Raw genomic sequence first — 18,314 nt, 5'->3', positions numbered from 1 at the left:
TTAACAATTTGCATTTGTGTTTAAAGTGTGTTTCTTATGTTAAGTGTGTGATTCTAATGTTATGAGCTTAATATGTACCAAATATTAGTGAGTAAAGGAGTAAAGTGGTGTATGGATTTCATAACCATTATTTTACTAGAGACCGTTGCATTAATTTAACCACAATGGGCTCTGTTGCTAGTCTATTAAATAAATAACATTAGGTTTAACGAAACGAGTACCAAGGTTTGCTGCTACAAGGAAACCAATTAAGTGTGTTTTTAGTAAAATATTAATTGTTTAGTATAAAATAAATAAATCCTCAAAGTTTTATCAAAATATATCCATAAACAAGGAAACTACAACTTTTTACCATATTCTCCATAAGAATAACATGGGGATTTTAAATTTCCAATTTTTTGAATTTTCCCCGTTACCAATAATCGTACAAAACCCCTTTGATATACTTAACTATTTGTTTTTTAAGCTCTTTAAAAAGGTCTAGAGAGAAATTGGGAAATTTTACGTTTTAAGGGTCAAAAATGAAAAAAAAATTTAAAAGTATAAAATAACTTATAAATAAAAAACTTTTCAAATGCCACGTTTTTAAACGCACCTTTTTTCGCCCATAGTGCATCACCGTTAACAGTATATTTTAAATTCAACCATTAAATTCTTTTCCAGCATGAAATGTTCTATAATTTGATACCAAACCAGATTTTTTAACAATAATTTAAAATTTTACACTTTTTTTAAATGGCGACCAAAAAACCGTATTTTGCGTAACAGTAAAAATGTATATTTTTAGTATGTTTTTTAAAAGTGTATTACCTACCATTTCTAACTGGAATGATATCTGTTGCAATTAGTTCCACCTCAAACCCTATTTCTACTGCACTAAAAGTATACTTTACAGTTGACACTTTACCGTTAGGTTATAGAGGAAAATAAGTATTCTATGAGGTTGGTGGAATAGTAACAAAAACTAGTAAACGTCAAGATTCACCGGATAGGAATATACCTTAACATTATATATTACTTTATGTTCAGGGATGATGAATTTATCCGAAGTGTATGAGAGGTATTATTGTTTACTTATTGTAAAAGAGTAAATAATAATACCTTGAAAGGATTATACATTGTTTATCACCACTAATTAACTAATTTATTATATTCTTAAAAATAATAGTAACAAATTTAACTCTCGCCACTGAACTATAATAGTTAAATAATGAGATCATTTCATGATGCGACACAATACGGTCCAGATAAAACAATTGAAATTCGCTTAGTCTGCAGGTTTGCTGCGGAGGGGGTATTTGTCGTAACTCAACTGTTTGTATGGTTCACAGACAAACACAAATACCACCACAGTCAATGCTGAACGATCTAATTAAGCCCCTTACCCTGAGATCAAGGTAGAGAGCTACCTATACACTGTAGTACGGAAGTAGCAATCGTACACCTTCACCACACATAGCTCATAACATGATTTATCGGTGTTCAACCAATATAGCTTCGTATGCGACTAACATACCTCTAACAGTCATGTAACATGACGGTTAGGCCAGTTTTCTGCAATGTGAACAAAGTACTGTAGTTTTGTAGCCTTGTTATTGCTTCAACTCACGGAACCGTACGGTTTGGTTGTTTTTAGGCACGAAACCTATCACAAACCAGTATGGGAACACGCTCTTATCGCTGAAACTTCTGAAATTTCTATGTACAGGGTGGGTTCTATGTAAATCGGTATGTAAAAAAAGGTATGTAAAAAAATATGTAAAAAAGGTTCTATGTAAATCGCGTAATGAATTCGTTTTACGGTAAACTACAGAATGGTGTGATACGAATAGTTTCAAGCCACTAATGTTATTTAAAGGTGTCTTATAATAAGAATTTATCATTTTACCAAGCTTCTGACGATTTCGAATTAGTACGAATTTTTTAAAGTATTTTTCCCGTTGTGGAGCTTATTTCAACGATTTCTTAAATGGGGGTTTTCACAAAAAAATAATACTCGCTAGAAGGTAAGCTTTCCGTTTTTCAACCCACATATTTTGTAACAACTTTAATAAATATTGTATCATTTTATTGAGTGATCTATTTTGTTTGCAAGCTATATTTTAATATGAATGAGTTCACACTAATATTATTACTTTATGAATACAAATATTTGATGATTTTCTGAGCTATCACAAGCATTCTTGATGAACACCACAATAATTGTTACACTCAGGACACCAATATGTAGATTTCCTGGTGCACACATCACACACTTTGTTGGATTCGTAGTATGAGCTGAATTTTGTGTGAAATTCCACCTGATAGATGTGTGTTGGTTTAACTATGTTCGAGCTATCATTTCATATCATATCATAGGTATGATCACGTGACTACTATCTATGATCATACCTAAAGGTAAAAGGCGACTTGTTTTTTTTTGTTGTTGTTCTTTTAAACTATCTTAGTTTAAAATGCGAAAATTAACCGGTATCGGGGTGATAATCTCAGGGTCGTCCTACAAAGTTTTTAGACTGGCTACAACCGGTCTTTGAATGCGGAATGTATAATACATCTAAAAATAAATGGCAAACCAATATTCAAGAGTACGAGACCATCCTAGTACATACTAGCAGTAAATACATGTTTAAGGCATAACAACTAACGTAAGCAAACAATACCGATAGTTACTGTAAATAACATCAACAAACGTAAGTCTAACATATTGGCCTAAACTGTATGTAAAATAAATCAATCGGTTTCTTTTGTTCTGTAAAATTTGCATTTCGAAATGAATTAGCAAATTACGATATATTTATCTCTTGAATTACATTTCCAATCACTTGATGGATATTGGTGTAAATAAACCTGTGCTTTAGTCTATACTAATTAATACACTGTCAAATCAATGATGGAACCGTTAATTATCTTCTGCTTGGATAACGTTTACCTCATCATATTTGGGCTGTGAGTATCATATTTAATTTTCAATAATAATTAACAATGTATAAAATATTTGTAGGTACGTGATAGTTATAATGTATTTTCACGTGTGATTGTTACTCTATAAAAAAACACACCGTAGCCATTGAGCTATTCCTGTTGAAACTGTTAGTCTAGCAACTTATAACAAAATTATATCATAGATTAAACAGTTAGTCTATGATTGATTCCACTTAATTTGCCTTTAGGTGGATTATTTCTCTTAATTTTAATAGGAAGCCTCTCATTGTTCATGAATGTAATCTATGTTATCGTACTTGTTAATTGTTCAACAGGAAAACGTTTCATCTAGTATTTATCTACTTTTAATATTTATTTTACACAGCTATTGGTATATCTCGTACTCTTTGAGTTTCACCCAACTTGAGTTCCTGAATGCTAACTAAGGATATACAAAATGTAGCATGGAATCATTACCAAATAACACCCAGCTTCATTTAGAAGTATGAATTCGTATTTCTATGTATCTGAGCAATCAAAGTTCCTAAGCTCATAATGAAACAAAAATTTAGTTCTCGACTAGATAAATAATATAAAACGACAAAGTGAATGGAAAACTATTATACCTAAACCATTTAAATCGTGTATTTAAAAAAATCTTTAAAGATTAAATTTACCAAATTGAAATTACTCGGTGCTAAATTAATGTAATGTTTTATGATTGTGTCATTTTGCTAACATAGTGGTTGTCGAACATCTGCGAAAAATTATAGGTTCGTTCCTGGGATATCCACTAAAATAGATACTTTAAAACAACGTCCTTTTTTAAAAACTTGTGATTTGTCAACCAAGAGTGCTACAGGTGTAATACTAATACAAATGTATCAATTTGAACACAATAGATGATATTTATATTTGAGAATCTTCCAAATGGTAACTTTCATTAAATATTGTATTGCAAACAGTTGAGCCCACAAAAAGCACGCATCAGAGCAGATTGATCCTGTTACGTAAATGTATTCAATACACAAATGTATCGACAGTGCTCGTATTATTCGGGGATATTTTAGTCCGGGATCGTCGCGGGCAGATATTAAATGTGGCCGCAATGTGCTCCCCCGGAATGCTTTTCCAATACCCGCTATCTGCTGCAATATCCAAGTCAAAACTTACCCTTGTTTTCCTCGCCGTATACTAACGTGTAATATGGTTCGTACTTATTTACATTATTGAGCTATCCAGTTTCTTTTCTTGGGGTTAAAAGTCTGTTTGTAATAGTTTTAGTGAGTTTTGAAATTCTCAATCTTACGTTTTTAAGCAGCTTTCTTCTTTGATAAATGATTTTGTTCATGTGTGTGTACAGAGGTACAGACTACATCTGTAGTCCGATTTTGAGGAAATTTGGATTGCTGGTACTAATTACTGGTATCTCCAGGTGTTTTTTGGAGTTTTCTTGAAATTTCAATTATTAACTGTGATTTTTATATAAAAACCAATAAAATAACGGGAAAATCTGAATTTTACAAAGAATGCTCAAACGATTGTGTTAAAATATTGTTATGTTATTGTCCTAAACAATTGTGCAACTCCTAATGCTACAAAAGTCACAGTTCAAAAGATATTGCAATTTTTGTGATTTTCACTAAAAATCGCTTTTTACCCAATTAAAAAAGTAAAAGTTAATCCCACCCCTCACCAATAGGAGTCTTTTACAGGCTAATGGGGGGAAATGTGCGTCAATTTGCTGATAACATTTTTTTTACAAAATATGGGGATGTTGATTAACTTCCTTATTGGCTTACTTCGAGATCAGATCTGAACTTTATCTTTTCACTCATAAAACACAGTTATTTTTTCATTATTAAAATATCCCTTTTAGGCTCAGGAAAGTACGAGCCGAAATAAAACTGCTTGAGTTTGTATTTAGTACTAATTTTATTTGACACTATTGCTGCTGCTGATTACTAGATTAAAATACTAGCTAGCCTCACGTGTATCCGCCCCAAGTTTAGATTGGCAATCCGTGTTTCCACCCTAGTTTCTGATAGTTTTCGTGCTCACTGGCAAGTAGCAAAGTAATGGCCACATAACGTGAGCACACTCCGTATATCCGTAAAACTATTTAGTTTAAATCACGTAAAGTAGAATATTTGAATTATCAATGTATAAAAAGATTCAAAACTAGTATTGTTGTACATTTAATAGGCATATTTGATTTGATTTAGCCACTTAGTAAAAGCAAAACATAGAAAGATAACTCCTTATAGATTTCTTCAAGGTTAATAGAGTTAAGCAAATTTAAGGAAATTCCTTTCGTCAAAAACTATTGAAATTTAAATCAATTTAAAATGGGAATATTCTAATATTTTATCTATAGTTATTTGTGTATATTATTTTGGTATGTATCAAGTACCTTTTTTTGTACCTTTGGATGTACATGAGAAATTGCAATTCTATATCCATTTCAATACTTACAAGGCTACTCTTTGGTTAATTTAGCCACTTCATGTACTGCTGTTCATAAACATTTTCACTTCGAACATGAGAGAAATTAACTATGAGAATTTCAATAAATTATATCGTTAAAAATTCAATCACCCTCCAAGACATTTTGTACAATTTTTTTAGGATACTATAAGAAATCCTATTTTGTATGAGTATGTAGTTATTGGGGTGTTATAGGGGTTACTTTTATGTTTTGTATCTTATTATAAATATAACTTAAGTAATTATAGTAATTATAGCCGATGACAGGAGTAATTGTAGCGAGTGCCGGAAAATAGCTTTCTGTACAAATTAGTTATAAACGATAATTTTAATCATGACGCAAAACTACTCACATACAAAATAACAGACCTCATTGAAACCTAAACTATTATATTCCTAATACACATAGGCCAGATCAAACCTAAATAAAACATAAAAAACTAAACATTCAAGGTAATGTTTATTGTGCAGTAAACACGCACTGCAAGCCAAAAACACAGCAAAAGTAGTCGTTCCTGTTTTCAGTGCGTTGTTAAACAGTAAAAACTAGTTATTTTTTTATTTTTTTATAAATGAATAAAAAACACTTGTGCGGGTTGTAGGAGAATTTAAAACCTATTTACAGCAAGAGAAAGTAAATTTTGATCAATGGATAATTGGCTAATGGTTTTTGTCTTATAGTCCAGTAAAAAGGTACTCGGAAGTGGAAAGTTAATAGGTAATTGTTTTTTAAGGTTTACTTTATACTTTTAGGGGTGCTGAAGATGAATCTGAAGTTTTCCAACAAAATTTATTTCGGCAAACACGAGAAAATTTAAAAAAAATTCTAAACTAAACAAAACAGACACAGGGATTGATAAACAAATTTAAAGAAATTATTTAATGTCTTTATTTTGTATTTTTGGGTGTAGTGACATACTAAATGTTGGCTTAAATTGGTGCACGAGAAAACCCCTAAAATGACGATTAAAAATGCGGCTTTCCCCAACATTGGAGACATTTTAAAAAGTGATCATGTATGCACGTTTTTTTTGATAAATTTACTTGAGTCCACCACCGATATTTATTGAGTGGTTAGGGAACACATTTTTTATTTAGCTGCTATCTGGGATCCGCCACGTTGTATATAAATAAATATTTTTAAATGTAATGATACCGTTGTGACACATAATTAAATACTATATTTTCACGCTGATTTAATCTATACTTATTTAATACGCAAGCAGGAATTTTGTGACAATTACTCCTCCGAAACTACTGAACCGATTGACATGTTTTTGGTGTCATTGGAAAGAGCATAACGTGAAGTTGTGCAGGAAACTTTCTTTTTAGGAAAATAATTAAAGAGTGAGGCCCTGAGGCCCTTTAAAGTTTCGTATTTCTCCATAAGATTAACATGGGAAACAAACATTGTTTTGAAACTCCAGCTGTTGTCAGAAATTAAATATTAATAATTGGTCTCCATGGAAGCATGAGAAAATTCACAATGTTTACATTAGCTTTGACATTTAAATGTAAACAACCAGAACTGTCAATTGCCTATTTTTTCACAATTTCAGCTGATCCAAAAAAATAAAACAACTATGTGGTAGGTTTATTTAATCTTAAACATTATGATAGATTATTTATTACAAATCCATTTCAATGATTATGAAACAGATTTTTCCCGTTGCGAAGCAAAAATTAAATGTGAGAAGAAGAACATATGTTAACTTTTAACAGTCAATGCATGGTGGAAGGAAAAAACAGTCAATGTGTAAATTATCTATGTTGTATTGTATTAAAAATGTGTATAGTTTTGGATGTTGGTTTGTGTTTAATGATATAGGTAAGTTATTAATGATTAGTGAATTTTTATTTTAAGAATTTGGCATATGAGTTTCCTATGATAAATAACACCATTTCAAAGTTCTGCCAGTTTTTGCCTAACTCTGTTCTGTAGAGTTTAAAGTAGCCTACACCTTATTGTCTACAAATTGGCTAAATAACTTAAGTATGGTACATTATAAAAGCTGCCAGCCTTTTTACGATGATTTAAATTGTAAGACTACCTTTTCCCGTCCATGGGCAGTTTGATAGTTAAGAATTAACCCTTTAAACTGGAATAGGACTGTTATGTAAATTGTGAGTATTTCCATTAGTTAAAAATATTTTAGTTAACTCTCTTAAAATCATCGGACATTATGACTGTTATTAGTTTTTACAAGTAATTTGTTTAACTCCTGTACTTCTTTGCAATTGCTCGATTTCGAGCAACATGTACACTAGTAGATATTTTTAAAATACATAATCTCCCCCATACATTTGTTTCGCATTTTGAACATTTAAAAAATTATTTTTCTTTGTAAACAATTACTTTCTTTGATATCAGCTGTTATCGTGAATAACCACTTTCTGTACGGAGTTATGTAAACATTTTTTTTATTGGTTTGTTTACCAAAACCATGTGGTAGAAGAGTGGTTATTCAAAATTGGATTTCAAGTTGAATAATTGCGAACTTAAAGCGGTAGGTTTGACGGTCTGACGGGCTGACGTCACAAAAGTCTTCAACCCGCGACTGAATAAATAATCAGCCATGAAAGACGGGTTGTATAATTCAGGTCCGCTCTCCACCCGCTTTATTAGGGGTTGAATATTACGTTATTACGTTTCTACATATAAATAGGAAGATGGTTGTTTGTAAACTATTTTACTTTCTTCTGCGCAGTCACCAAAATGTTTTTATTACGGAAATATTATATATAAAGTCAGGTTTTTAAATTATGTTATGAGATAGCTAAAAATATATGTGGTTCAACGTAAATTACACGAAAAAGAATTGATATACGTATTGTTTAAAAGATGTATTAGACGAACTAAATAAATAATCTATTCGTCACAGCAAAAGGGCAAATATGTATGCACGTAAATATAAATTGGAATGCATAGTGTTTTTGGCCTATGTGGGCAATGGAAAAAGTAAATCGGTTCTAGCTCCAAGTCTTACCATGTCACCTACGTTAATGGCTTCTTCCGTATTAGGCCCCTGAATATATGGTTTGACCTAGAAATAATTAGAACACAGATGAAACCATTGTTGTTCGATAGTGAAAAGTATTGTGAATAGCATATCAAAAGTCTCCAAAAATATCTTTGGTGGAACACCACCATTTTTCCAAAATGGCCGTTAAATCCAGTAGTTTTTTTGCTTTTTATTGAAATTCTGACTTTCCAATCAATATTGGTGAAAAGTCGTCAATACATTTAATGTTCCTCCTGAAATTACCTTTAAAATGATACCAAATACATGTACTTACAACAAAAAATAAACCCCATATAAAAAAATAATATAATATTTCAAATAAAAATATTTGTTATGAATTAATGTAATAGTCCATAAGCAACCTAAAAAAAAAAACACCACAACAATAAAAATAAAACCATAAAATGTTTACTAGCAAATTTTTATGAGATCCCTGTGTACGTTATTTTTAGTTTGCTTATGGACTATTACCATTATTACTTCATCTATGCTATTACATTAATTTATAACAAATATTTGTATTTGAAATATTTTATTATTCCTACGGGTTGGGGTTTATTTTTTGTTGTAGGTACATGTATTTGGTATCATTTTAAAGGTAATTTCAGGAGGAACATTAAATTTAATGTATTGACGACTTTTCACCAATATTGATTGGAAAGTCAGAATTTCAATAAAAAGTAAAAAACTACTGGATTTGGCCGCCATTTTGGAAAAATGGTGGTGTTCCGAATACTTTTCACTATCGAACAACAATGGTTTCATCTGTGTTCTAATTATTTCTAGGTTTTGCTATTTATTTTCTTATTTTAAGGCGCCTATATAGAGGAAATTCACTTAGACTATGGTTTGTAGCCCATCTTTTTGGTTGTAACCCTATTTTAAAAGTGTTAAAAAAACAATAAGCACTTACTAAATGCGTACTTTTAATTGTGTTTTGGTTGATCTTTAGCTAAATATTAACATATTAATTTTGAGTATTTATAATTAACCACGTTAGTAATATTAGTTAGTGTAAAACACTAAGTGTTCTTCGGGTATTAATTGTTTAAATCTTAGTATTAAGGTATTTTTTTATGGAGGTTCATTAAAAATTACATCATTTATTTTAATTACGTGGAACCTCGATAACAAAACTCTCATGGGGATTAAGAAATAAGACTTGTTATTGAGGTTGACTTCTTATCGAGGTTTGAAATAACATGTTATTAGGGGTGAAATAAATTCTATGGGATTTGAAAATGACACTTGTTGTCAAGGTTCTTATTATCGAGGGTCTTGTTAACTAGGCTCCACTACTTCGTTTTAAACAAGAAAGAAATTTATATTTGGATAAAACCGTGTACATATCACCTTTTGATTTTACTATTTATTTGTAGTACAATCAAACCATTGTTAATCGTATTCATAAAATGATGGCATCTTTTTCAAATGAAACATTCCTATACTAATAATAGGTATTTAATATGTTTTGTGTATACCATGACCGTCCAAAGAACAAAACACATCAATAACTTAATTAAAAATAAAAATAAAGTTATATTTTCCCCAGTTTTTTATATTTTTTTTATTATTAAGTACCCAGTTTTCCGAATTCAAGCTATTACTTATTATTTCAAGTAATGACACTAGTCATTCCACAGGTTGCTTAATTACAAATTTTCGTCAAAACTGTTAAAGGTTGTGCAATGTGCAATCATTGATGGTGTCCTTGTTACAATAACGATTGCACAGGATATACCGCACACACAGGGACCACAGATATATCGGTCCAACCACATCAAAACTGTCGTCACATCGTCTGTCGATCGTGTTAACATTACCACCCCCTGAGTACATGCAACATACATGCTGAATACATGTAACTCTGATTTGCCCAGTCGGATTTTTGTGACTGTCAATTTAACTTTAAAATAGGGCGTTTTGCTCTTTTTTTGGAGGATGAGGTATACTTTGTCCACGTTCAAATGTAGACAATTTTTAAAATCCTTTTATAAGTTAGTTTGGATTAATTTATAATTTTGAACAATAACTGTCTGATTAGCTGAGTATTAAACCTCTCACTTTCAAATCCGAAAGTTGCTGGCTCGATCACTGAAGGGTTCTAAATCAAGGTGTGGGCAATTAAAATCGGGCAGTCAACTTTGAAACAAATTTCAACGTTTCACAGTAACAAGCACAGGCTTTGGGAGGTCCTCTAAAAAAATCTCAAAGAAAATAATGTCTAATAAAAATGTATGGCTATTGTTAAGTTAAATAGTTTTCTCAAATAATCAATATTATATAATAATAAGTGCTAACAGCCTCTTACATCGCAGTAAATATATTGACATTGTTATCCGTTAGTTTGTAATGAACCCAAATATATTTATAAAACACTTAAGAATATAGTGTTTTCCAAATCGAAGACACAAGCAATGAATCGACAAAATAAATGCCATAAATGAGGATAAACGAGGCACTACAGGTAAACAAGTTAGACACACAACGTGTATGCAATAACAATAGTTGATGCAAAATTGCTGGATATGTAACCAGGAGTGTATTTGCGAGGAATAATACATTCGTTGTAGAAGTCGAGATTGTGTTGTATTTCATATATATATTATACTAGCTGTAACCCACGGGCTTTGCCCCGTTTAACTTCTTAATTTTCAAGATTATCTCGTTCGCATGGCTCAATCCCGTCCTGGTTGAAGTTTGTTCGCTACGCTCACTCACCTTTAGGTTGGAGCTCGTTCGCTGCGCTCACTTGCCTTCAGGTTAGCTCGTTCGCTACGCTAACTCGCCTCCAGGTTGAAGTTCGTTCGCTACGCTCACTCACCTTTTGGTTGCAAATTAGCTGTTGTCATAAATGTAAAAGAAATAATAGTGCTGCACCCTGTTGGTAATCCTTGTAACTTTAATGCTATTGAACATCATAGAACAGAACCAACTTGTTTAGTTGAAATAGCTTTTAAGATTTAATAATTCCATTTCTCATAAGGTTAACATGGGAAACTACAGAGCCACTGGGGCGGAGCCCGAAAGGATTTTTGAAATAAGAATATGCCTATATGTTAATCGGGAATGTGAGCTATCATCATGCCAAATTTCAGCCCAATCCGACCAGTATTTTTCGCGTTCACTTGTCACAAACATACATCCATACATCCATACATCCAAACTTTCTCATTTATAATATTAGTAGGATACTAGACCAGCCTGTAAATATCCTATTTTTAGGTTCACTGTACATAAATAACCACAAGTAAAGTATTCCTAAAAGTTCAAGTCGAACTTTGATTTCAATTCGCTCTATCATCACGTTATGTACAATGATTAATGTGATCTAATTTGAAGTCAAATATTTCTATATCTTTATCAAATAATAAAATAAATTAATGTATTGTTTGTGACATCAAAAATGCTTCACTGTTTTCTGTTCACGAAAACAACGGTGGAACTGAGATCGATAGGTACACTTTAAAGGCACAAACGTAATAAACTAAGCAAGTCAAGTAACGTATATTTTTTTGTGAAAACTGTGTTATCATTAAATTATATCGTAACTTAACCTTTTTTATCAGGTACACACTTCCTATAATCAATCTTATTTTCCTGAACTCATTATTGTATCCAGTGTTTTTAGAAAATATCTTTCAGTCAGTCAGCTAAAAGCCTGTAGCTTTTATTCAACAAAAGCAAATCAAATAGGGACATTGAAATAGCTTGGGGTTTTCGGTTTGGGTATTCGGTATTTGATTTACACAGCCAAAACATCTAAAAAAGTCTGTAGGGGAAAATCTAAATTGACATAAAAATGGGATTGCACCTTTAGTAATTTACTATGCTATGACGATTATAATTTAAAACTTCAGCTTGCTTGGCTCTTAGCCACCTTACTTTTATTAGAGGCTGAATAACACTTGATTTTAACAAAGACATTCTTAATTATTGATTTACCAATCTTCATAAACGTGATTTATGGTTATGTTTTAAGTGTGTACTTTCCTCAAAAATTACACAAAAGAAAATAAAGGTCATAGAAATTAAGTCAATAGGCACTTTCTTGTGAAATAAATCGCTTTTCAACAACAAAGAGTGAAACATACGAGTCGAGAGTGTGGTAGAATTAGCCCAGTCAATAAAGGTTTTATGTCGGAACAAATTAGTGACAAGCAAAACTATATACCACTGGATAGTACACATAGAGATGTACATTTTCCCAAAAGTCCCCTAAAATCCCCCCGGTGCTTTCCCCCCCACCCCCCCTCAAAGTCAGGAATTGCAAGGTTTTACTAAATCACGCTTAAGTCCAGTATGGTTTATCCGATTGTAATCATTTATAGCTCGTTATACTCCTAAATAAATTGTCTAAAATAAGTTCCTTTACACTTTTGCGTTAAATCCAATATTTTCTTCAAAATTTTATGATAAACTCTATAAATAAGCAAATCTTTAAGCCGATATTTCAGTTTTTCTGCCGTAGTTTTTTAAATAGTAGAAAAAATGAAAAACGCCTTCTCTAAAGGTTGTAGAGAATGTCTTTCTGAACATTTTCATATAAATAAGTATAGGATTGTGATATAAATATGGGCAGGGGAACGGTAAAACGAGACGAGAGTCTGGGCCTCGACGACGCAGCGCAGCCGTCGTGCCGCGCGCCGCCTTATAACCGCGAGTGAAGTTATCCACCCTGGGTAAGGTACAGTACAGAATGAGTTTGTTATGCAAAATCAATTATCTATTAATGAGGTTTGAACTTATACTGTCAGAGATAACATTGATTGGTTGGCTTTAAACCTAAACTTGTATTATTTCTTGATATTAAGAAATACATAAGATGAAGGCAATTCATTGTAAGTTTATTATTTAATTTTAAAGTAAAACTTATTAATAATGAGTATATTCTTTGTGCCAGTTTTGGTTCGGGGGAGTCTTGCTCCTAACCCTTTTAAAGGTATTTCCATTATCCACCACCTATGGACCCGCCGTGTCCCGGACTGGCAAAAACCGGTAGCTTTGAATTCCTAATTACTCTTAATTAATAACATAAATATAATAAGAGTTGTTAGAGACTTTAATATCTACATTCGTTTTGTTGAGGCAATCTTTTTTTAGTTGTAAGTTTCGTTGTTACTTTGCTGTTGTTGTTAAGTAGGTTTTTTATGATAAGGTATTACCTAATTATAGTTCATCTTCGTCTTGTTCTTCCTCCATACTTGCTGTATTATGGCAACTCAGACCGTTACAATGCTTACACATTGACGAACAGTTCAAGCCAAGCTTACGGCATCCACAATAGTTCCCACAAGTTTGTTTGCACGAGCACGAGACCATTTGTAGGATATCGTTTGGTGCAAGTGGCTTTACACTGGTTACTGGCTTGAGAACTTTTTTTTCTTCTCCATTTTCTTTTACAGATTCCAGTTTCCATCCCCATTCAGTTGGCACCAACTTATTTCCCATCCATCTTTGTACTTGGAGGTACACTCTCAGTATAATATGTTGCTGGCAAGCTTCTGTTGTCGGGGGTAGTCTGGCTAGATCAAAATTTGTCCTTAAGTTAGCTTTTTTCGTCATCAGATTGAATTTGAAGTATCGAGCTTCATTAAGGCTCGAGAACCTATCCATTCCATACAGTCCAAGAACAAACTTTTCTCCGTTATTTAACAACTCTTCCTTTGGAACATCGCTGTTACTAAACACCAGGGCCTGACTCATAGTCTCTTCGGATGACTTTAACTTTTCAATCACCTTTAACTTGCCCAAACCATAAAAAGATGAGGTGGTGTCGCATCCACTTATTGCGTGTGCAAATAACAAGCCGCTTCGGATTTCATTTAAATTATGCACCAGTTTCTCCACATTATAAATGATTGGGTCATTTTGTCCAACTTTTGGTTTACAAAAGAATAATTTACTGTCAGGGGGAGCCAGAGATACTAGCATAACAAGTAGGTCTGTGTCTGTGCCAAGCACTTTCGCAAAGCCACATCAACAATGTCATAGTCGGCGTCTTCTTCGGCAGTGTGCGTAGTTATTCCGCGCCTTTGCATCTCCATTGAAACCGCCAGCAACAATCTTTTCTTATTCTTTCTGTTTCCCAGGAAGTTTTCTTTTAAAGTTGAACATCTTGTAGTCGAATAAGATTTCACATGACGTTTTACTAGAAGCCCTCCTAAGTTGCTCTTCATGCTTAATCGTTGAATGTTCTGGATAGCCGTCGAACACAACTGTTACATTTTCTCCGTATTTGAATATTACATAGTAACAGTAATTATTTATGATTCCTCCATAGGTAGAATTTTCGAGCCATTTAACATAATGGATTAAGAATCCTCCATCAACAACATAGGTCACATCAGTTGTATCTGTATGATCATCAATGCCGCACTCGAAGATTTTCATCAATGAAGACTTGGTCGTTTTTCTAATGGAGACGTCATCAAAGATTGAAGGGGGTCTTGCAGCTAACTCGAAGCTCAAATAGTCTTTTAGTTTCAGTAACCAATCTTATAATGGATATATCCAACCTTCTAGTTAGAATATCCAAAAACTAAATAATGTCCAATCACAATCACTTGTCAAAATTAATTGTACATCACGCCACTGTACTACTTCTTGTACTGTCATACGCCTTTCACTGAATTACTTCTTGAAACCGCACATTAAAGTTGAAAACTTTTTAGCAAATCGAGACTTTATCAGCACCGTTCACAATAACTCTCCACCTAAGACTGACGAGACACAGAACTTCAACAGCTGTTTTAGGTGCTAAAAGCGAGCCACCGAACTTGATTGACACGTCATAAATGGGGTAAGTGTCAGTAGCCCCACACCCTCACTGAGTCTCTAGGCCTTCCGTCTGGAACCTCGCAACCTGTGATTGTTGGAACAATATTCTCTATCTATTATCTTAAACTATAATTTAATAAGAGTTCATATAATTAATTACAGGCATACTGGCATTTGTAATTATTTGAAACTAGGGCTATATTTAAAGTTTCATTAAAGATTATAAGAAATTAGATAAATAAATAAATAATAGGTATAACACTAAAGTCTACTGTGTAGTCTCTGACAGTATTAGTTCAAACCTCATTAATAGATAATTGATTTTGCATAACAAACTCATTCTGTACTGTACCTTACCCAGGGTGGATAACTTCACTCGCGGTTATAAGGCGGCGCGCGGCACGACGGCTGCGCTGCGTCGTCGAGGCCCAGACTCTCGTCTCGTTTTACCGTTCCCCTGCCCATATTTATATCACAATCCTATACTTATTTATATGAAAATGTTCAGAAAGACATTCTCTACAACCTTTAGAGAAGGCGTTTTTCATTTTTTCTACTATTTAAAAAACTACGGCAGAAAAACTGAAATATCGGCTTAAAGATTTGCTTATTTTTAGAGTTTATCATTAAATTTTGAAGAAAGTATTGGATTTAACGCAAAAGTGTAAAGGAACTTATTTTAGACAATTTATTTAGGAATATAACGAGCTATAAATGATTACAATCGGATAAACCATACTGGACTTAAGCGTGATTTAGTAAAACCTTGCAATTCCTGACTTTGAGGGGGGGTGGGGGGGAAAGCACCGGGGGGATTTTAGGGGACTTTTGGGAAAATGTACATCTCTATATGTACTATCCAGTGGTATATAGTTTTGCTTGTCACTAATTTGTTCCGACGTTGGTCGTTTTTGTGTCTTTATTGACTGGGCTAAATGATAAGACTTCGTCGTTTGATAAACCAGCGAAACAACTTTGACATACAACTTAAAAACCACCGCACCACTCACTCAACTTCATGCACTAGTTTAGAAACTCCATTGCATAAAATACACGCTGTGTAGACGAATAGGTTTTGAAACCCGAGTGATACACACAAATATGGTACGGTGTTTTTTGTGATGATACTAATGTTCTAGGTCCGAAAACAATTTTTCATTTTTCAGGTTAAGTTTAATTTAACGTATTTCTCAGCATTATTGCTCACAAAAGCATCGCTTCTTAAGAAGTGAAGAGACTTGTCTGTATTTTGGGGCAGTTCTAATAAAATGTATTTAGAAATTAAGTAACTGTAAATATTAGATAATGGAATGTACTGTATATACTATTAACACGTGCAAACATAAGGTACATCTCTTGCTTGCAATGCTTTAACGATAAGAAAAAAAAAATCTTTCAAATCAAAACTTATTACCAATGGTCTCTTAATATCTTGGTAATACGACGTCCTTTATTAGTCTGTGAGTCCACCTATGTTTTTCCAGTGCAAGGAAATATCTTTTGACAACCATAGTTTTTGTACTATCCCTCTTTTTAAATGGTATATGGAAAAAGTATTGCTATCGTCAAAGTTTTCGAGTGTTAGTTTCGGGTTGAAACAACCGTTTACGGCCCAAAATTGGTTTTTGAAATGATGTCTGTGTAAGTATAACAGAGCACAGAATAAAAATTAAATGTTAAAAGCAAAGAATAAACTTTTTATTCTCTGCTTGTGGTGTGTGTCTGCCTTTGGATGTGCAGAGCTACAGACTACACCTTTGGTCAGATTTTAATCACATTATAATATCGAGTACTAGTCCAAGGTAAATTTAGGCAATTTTCTTATAAAATTCCATAAAATAATGGAAAAATCTGACCTATATTACGGTCACGAATGGTTTTGACTAACTGTGAACAAAATGGCACAATCCGTATTGCTGCAAAAATTGCGGTTCAAAAGTTATTGTAACTTATCAGGTTTTCTCCACAGTATATTTTCGTAACTCCTACCGCTTACCCCAATATGTGGGTTATTGGCAAGCCAATGGGGAGAGTTTCAAATGGTTGGAGCTAATGGTTGTTGTTTCAAATCGCTAATATCGTAATTTAACAATATTGTAACATGTACGTAAACGAGTACAGAATATATCAATCATTCTTATTACAACAGTCGCCAACAACTTTGTCTAACATATTTCACTATTGCTCATAGAGTTTGTTCATTAACATGGTTGTTACAAGGATTCGTACAGCACTTAGTCCCAAACTGCTCTAAATTAGGCCAACATTTCAGAGAACAAATAATAATTGCGCTCAATGCTTCTGATTTGGAACCTCTCCAGAGATCTTGGCTCACGTTTTAGAGCACAAAACCCTCTTTATAAACATAATCTGTGGGGTCACTATAGTTTCATTATCTTCGTCGATTCATTATAAGTACTTTAAATTCATTACCCCTCAGTGCTTTACTTTAACAAATAAAATAGGACATTCAATATTAGCATTAGATTAAGCAAATTGCAAAATTGTATTATTTTCCATGCCGATTAGTTGTTATATTCTCTGAGTTTTATCATATATTTAAGGTTATGTAAATTTTATATATCCTCCTCCAACTTGAGCTTCCTTCCTTTTTCACAGTTTAATGCTTGTTGATCAAGACAATCTTCTTGTTTTTCCTATCCCGGGTTATTCTTAATCCCAGAATAAATTTTGCTGTCCCCATATCTTTAATTTTGAATTCTTTTATTAGTCGTGTCTTAAGGATTTCTTTGAGATGTTTATCATTGTGAAAAACTACTAAATTGTCCTCCCAGGCTGTAACGATTAACGATTGCTTAGCATTCGTCTTTCTATGACTTTTCATCAGAGATTACCTGGGGATAGGCCTATATTTGGTAAAAAATATATAATTGAAAAGCACTCAGAGTAAAATAATTATTAGTACCTTCAACATTCCTTCCAAATCAAAATATTACCCTTTTCAGTTGTCAAATTTAAAAATTTTATAACACTTGCCATAGCCAATTCTCGAACCTTACTTATCATTGACTGAACTAATGCAATATTATTCTATATGTAATATTAAATTCGTATTTATACACTTGTGTTTTACGATTTCTC

General features: G+C 32.7%; 1 protein-coding gene across 13 annotated transcripts in view; it reads left to right on the top strand.

Moving 5' to 3' along the window:
- Positions 1-18,314, top strand: part of LOC129001319 (protein muscleblind-like) — a 586,303-nt gene that overhangs the window by 25,838 nt on the left and 542,151 nt on the right. The window lies entirely within an intron of this gene.

The sequence above is a fragment of the Macrosteles quadrilineatus genome, unplaced genomic scaffold, assembly GCF_028750875.1.
Source record: "Macrosteles quadrilineatus isolate MER2022 unplaced genomic scaffold, UCM_ALF_1.0 Scaffold_8__2_contigs__length_117827958, whole genome shotgun sequence".
In the NCBI taxonomy this organism is placed as follows: Eukaryota; Metazoa; Arthropoda; class Insecta; order Hemiptera; family Cicadellidae; genus Macrosteles; species Macrosteles quadrilineatus.
This window is presented reverse-complemented; position numbering and strand designations above follow the sequence as displayed.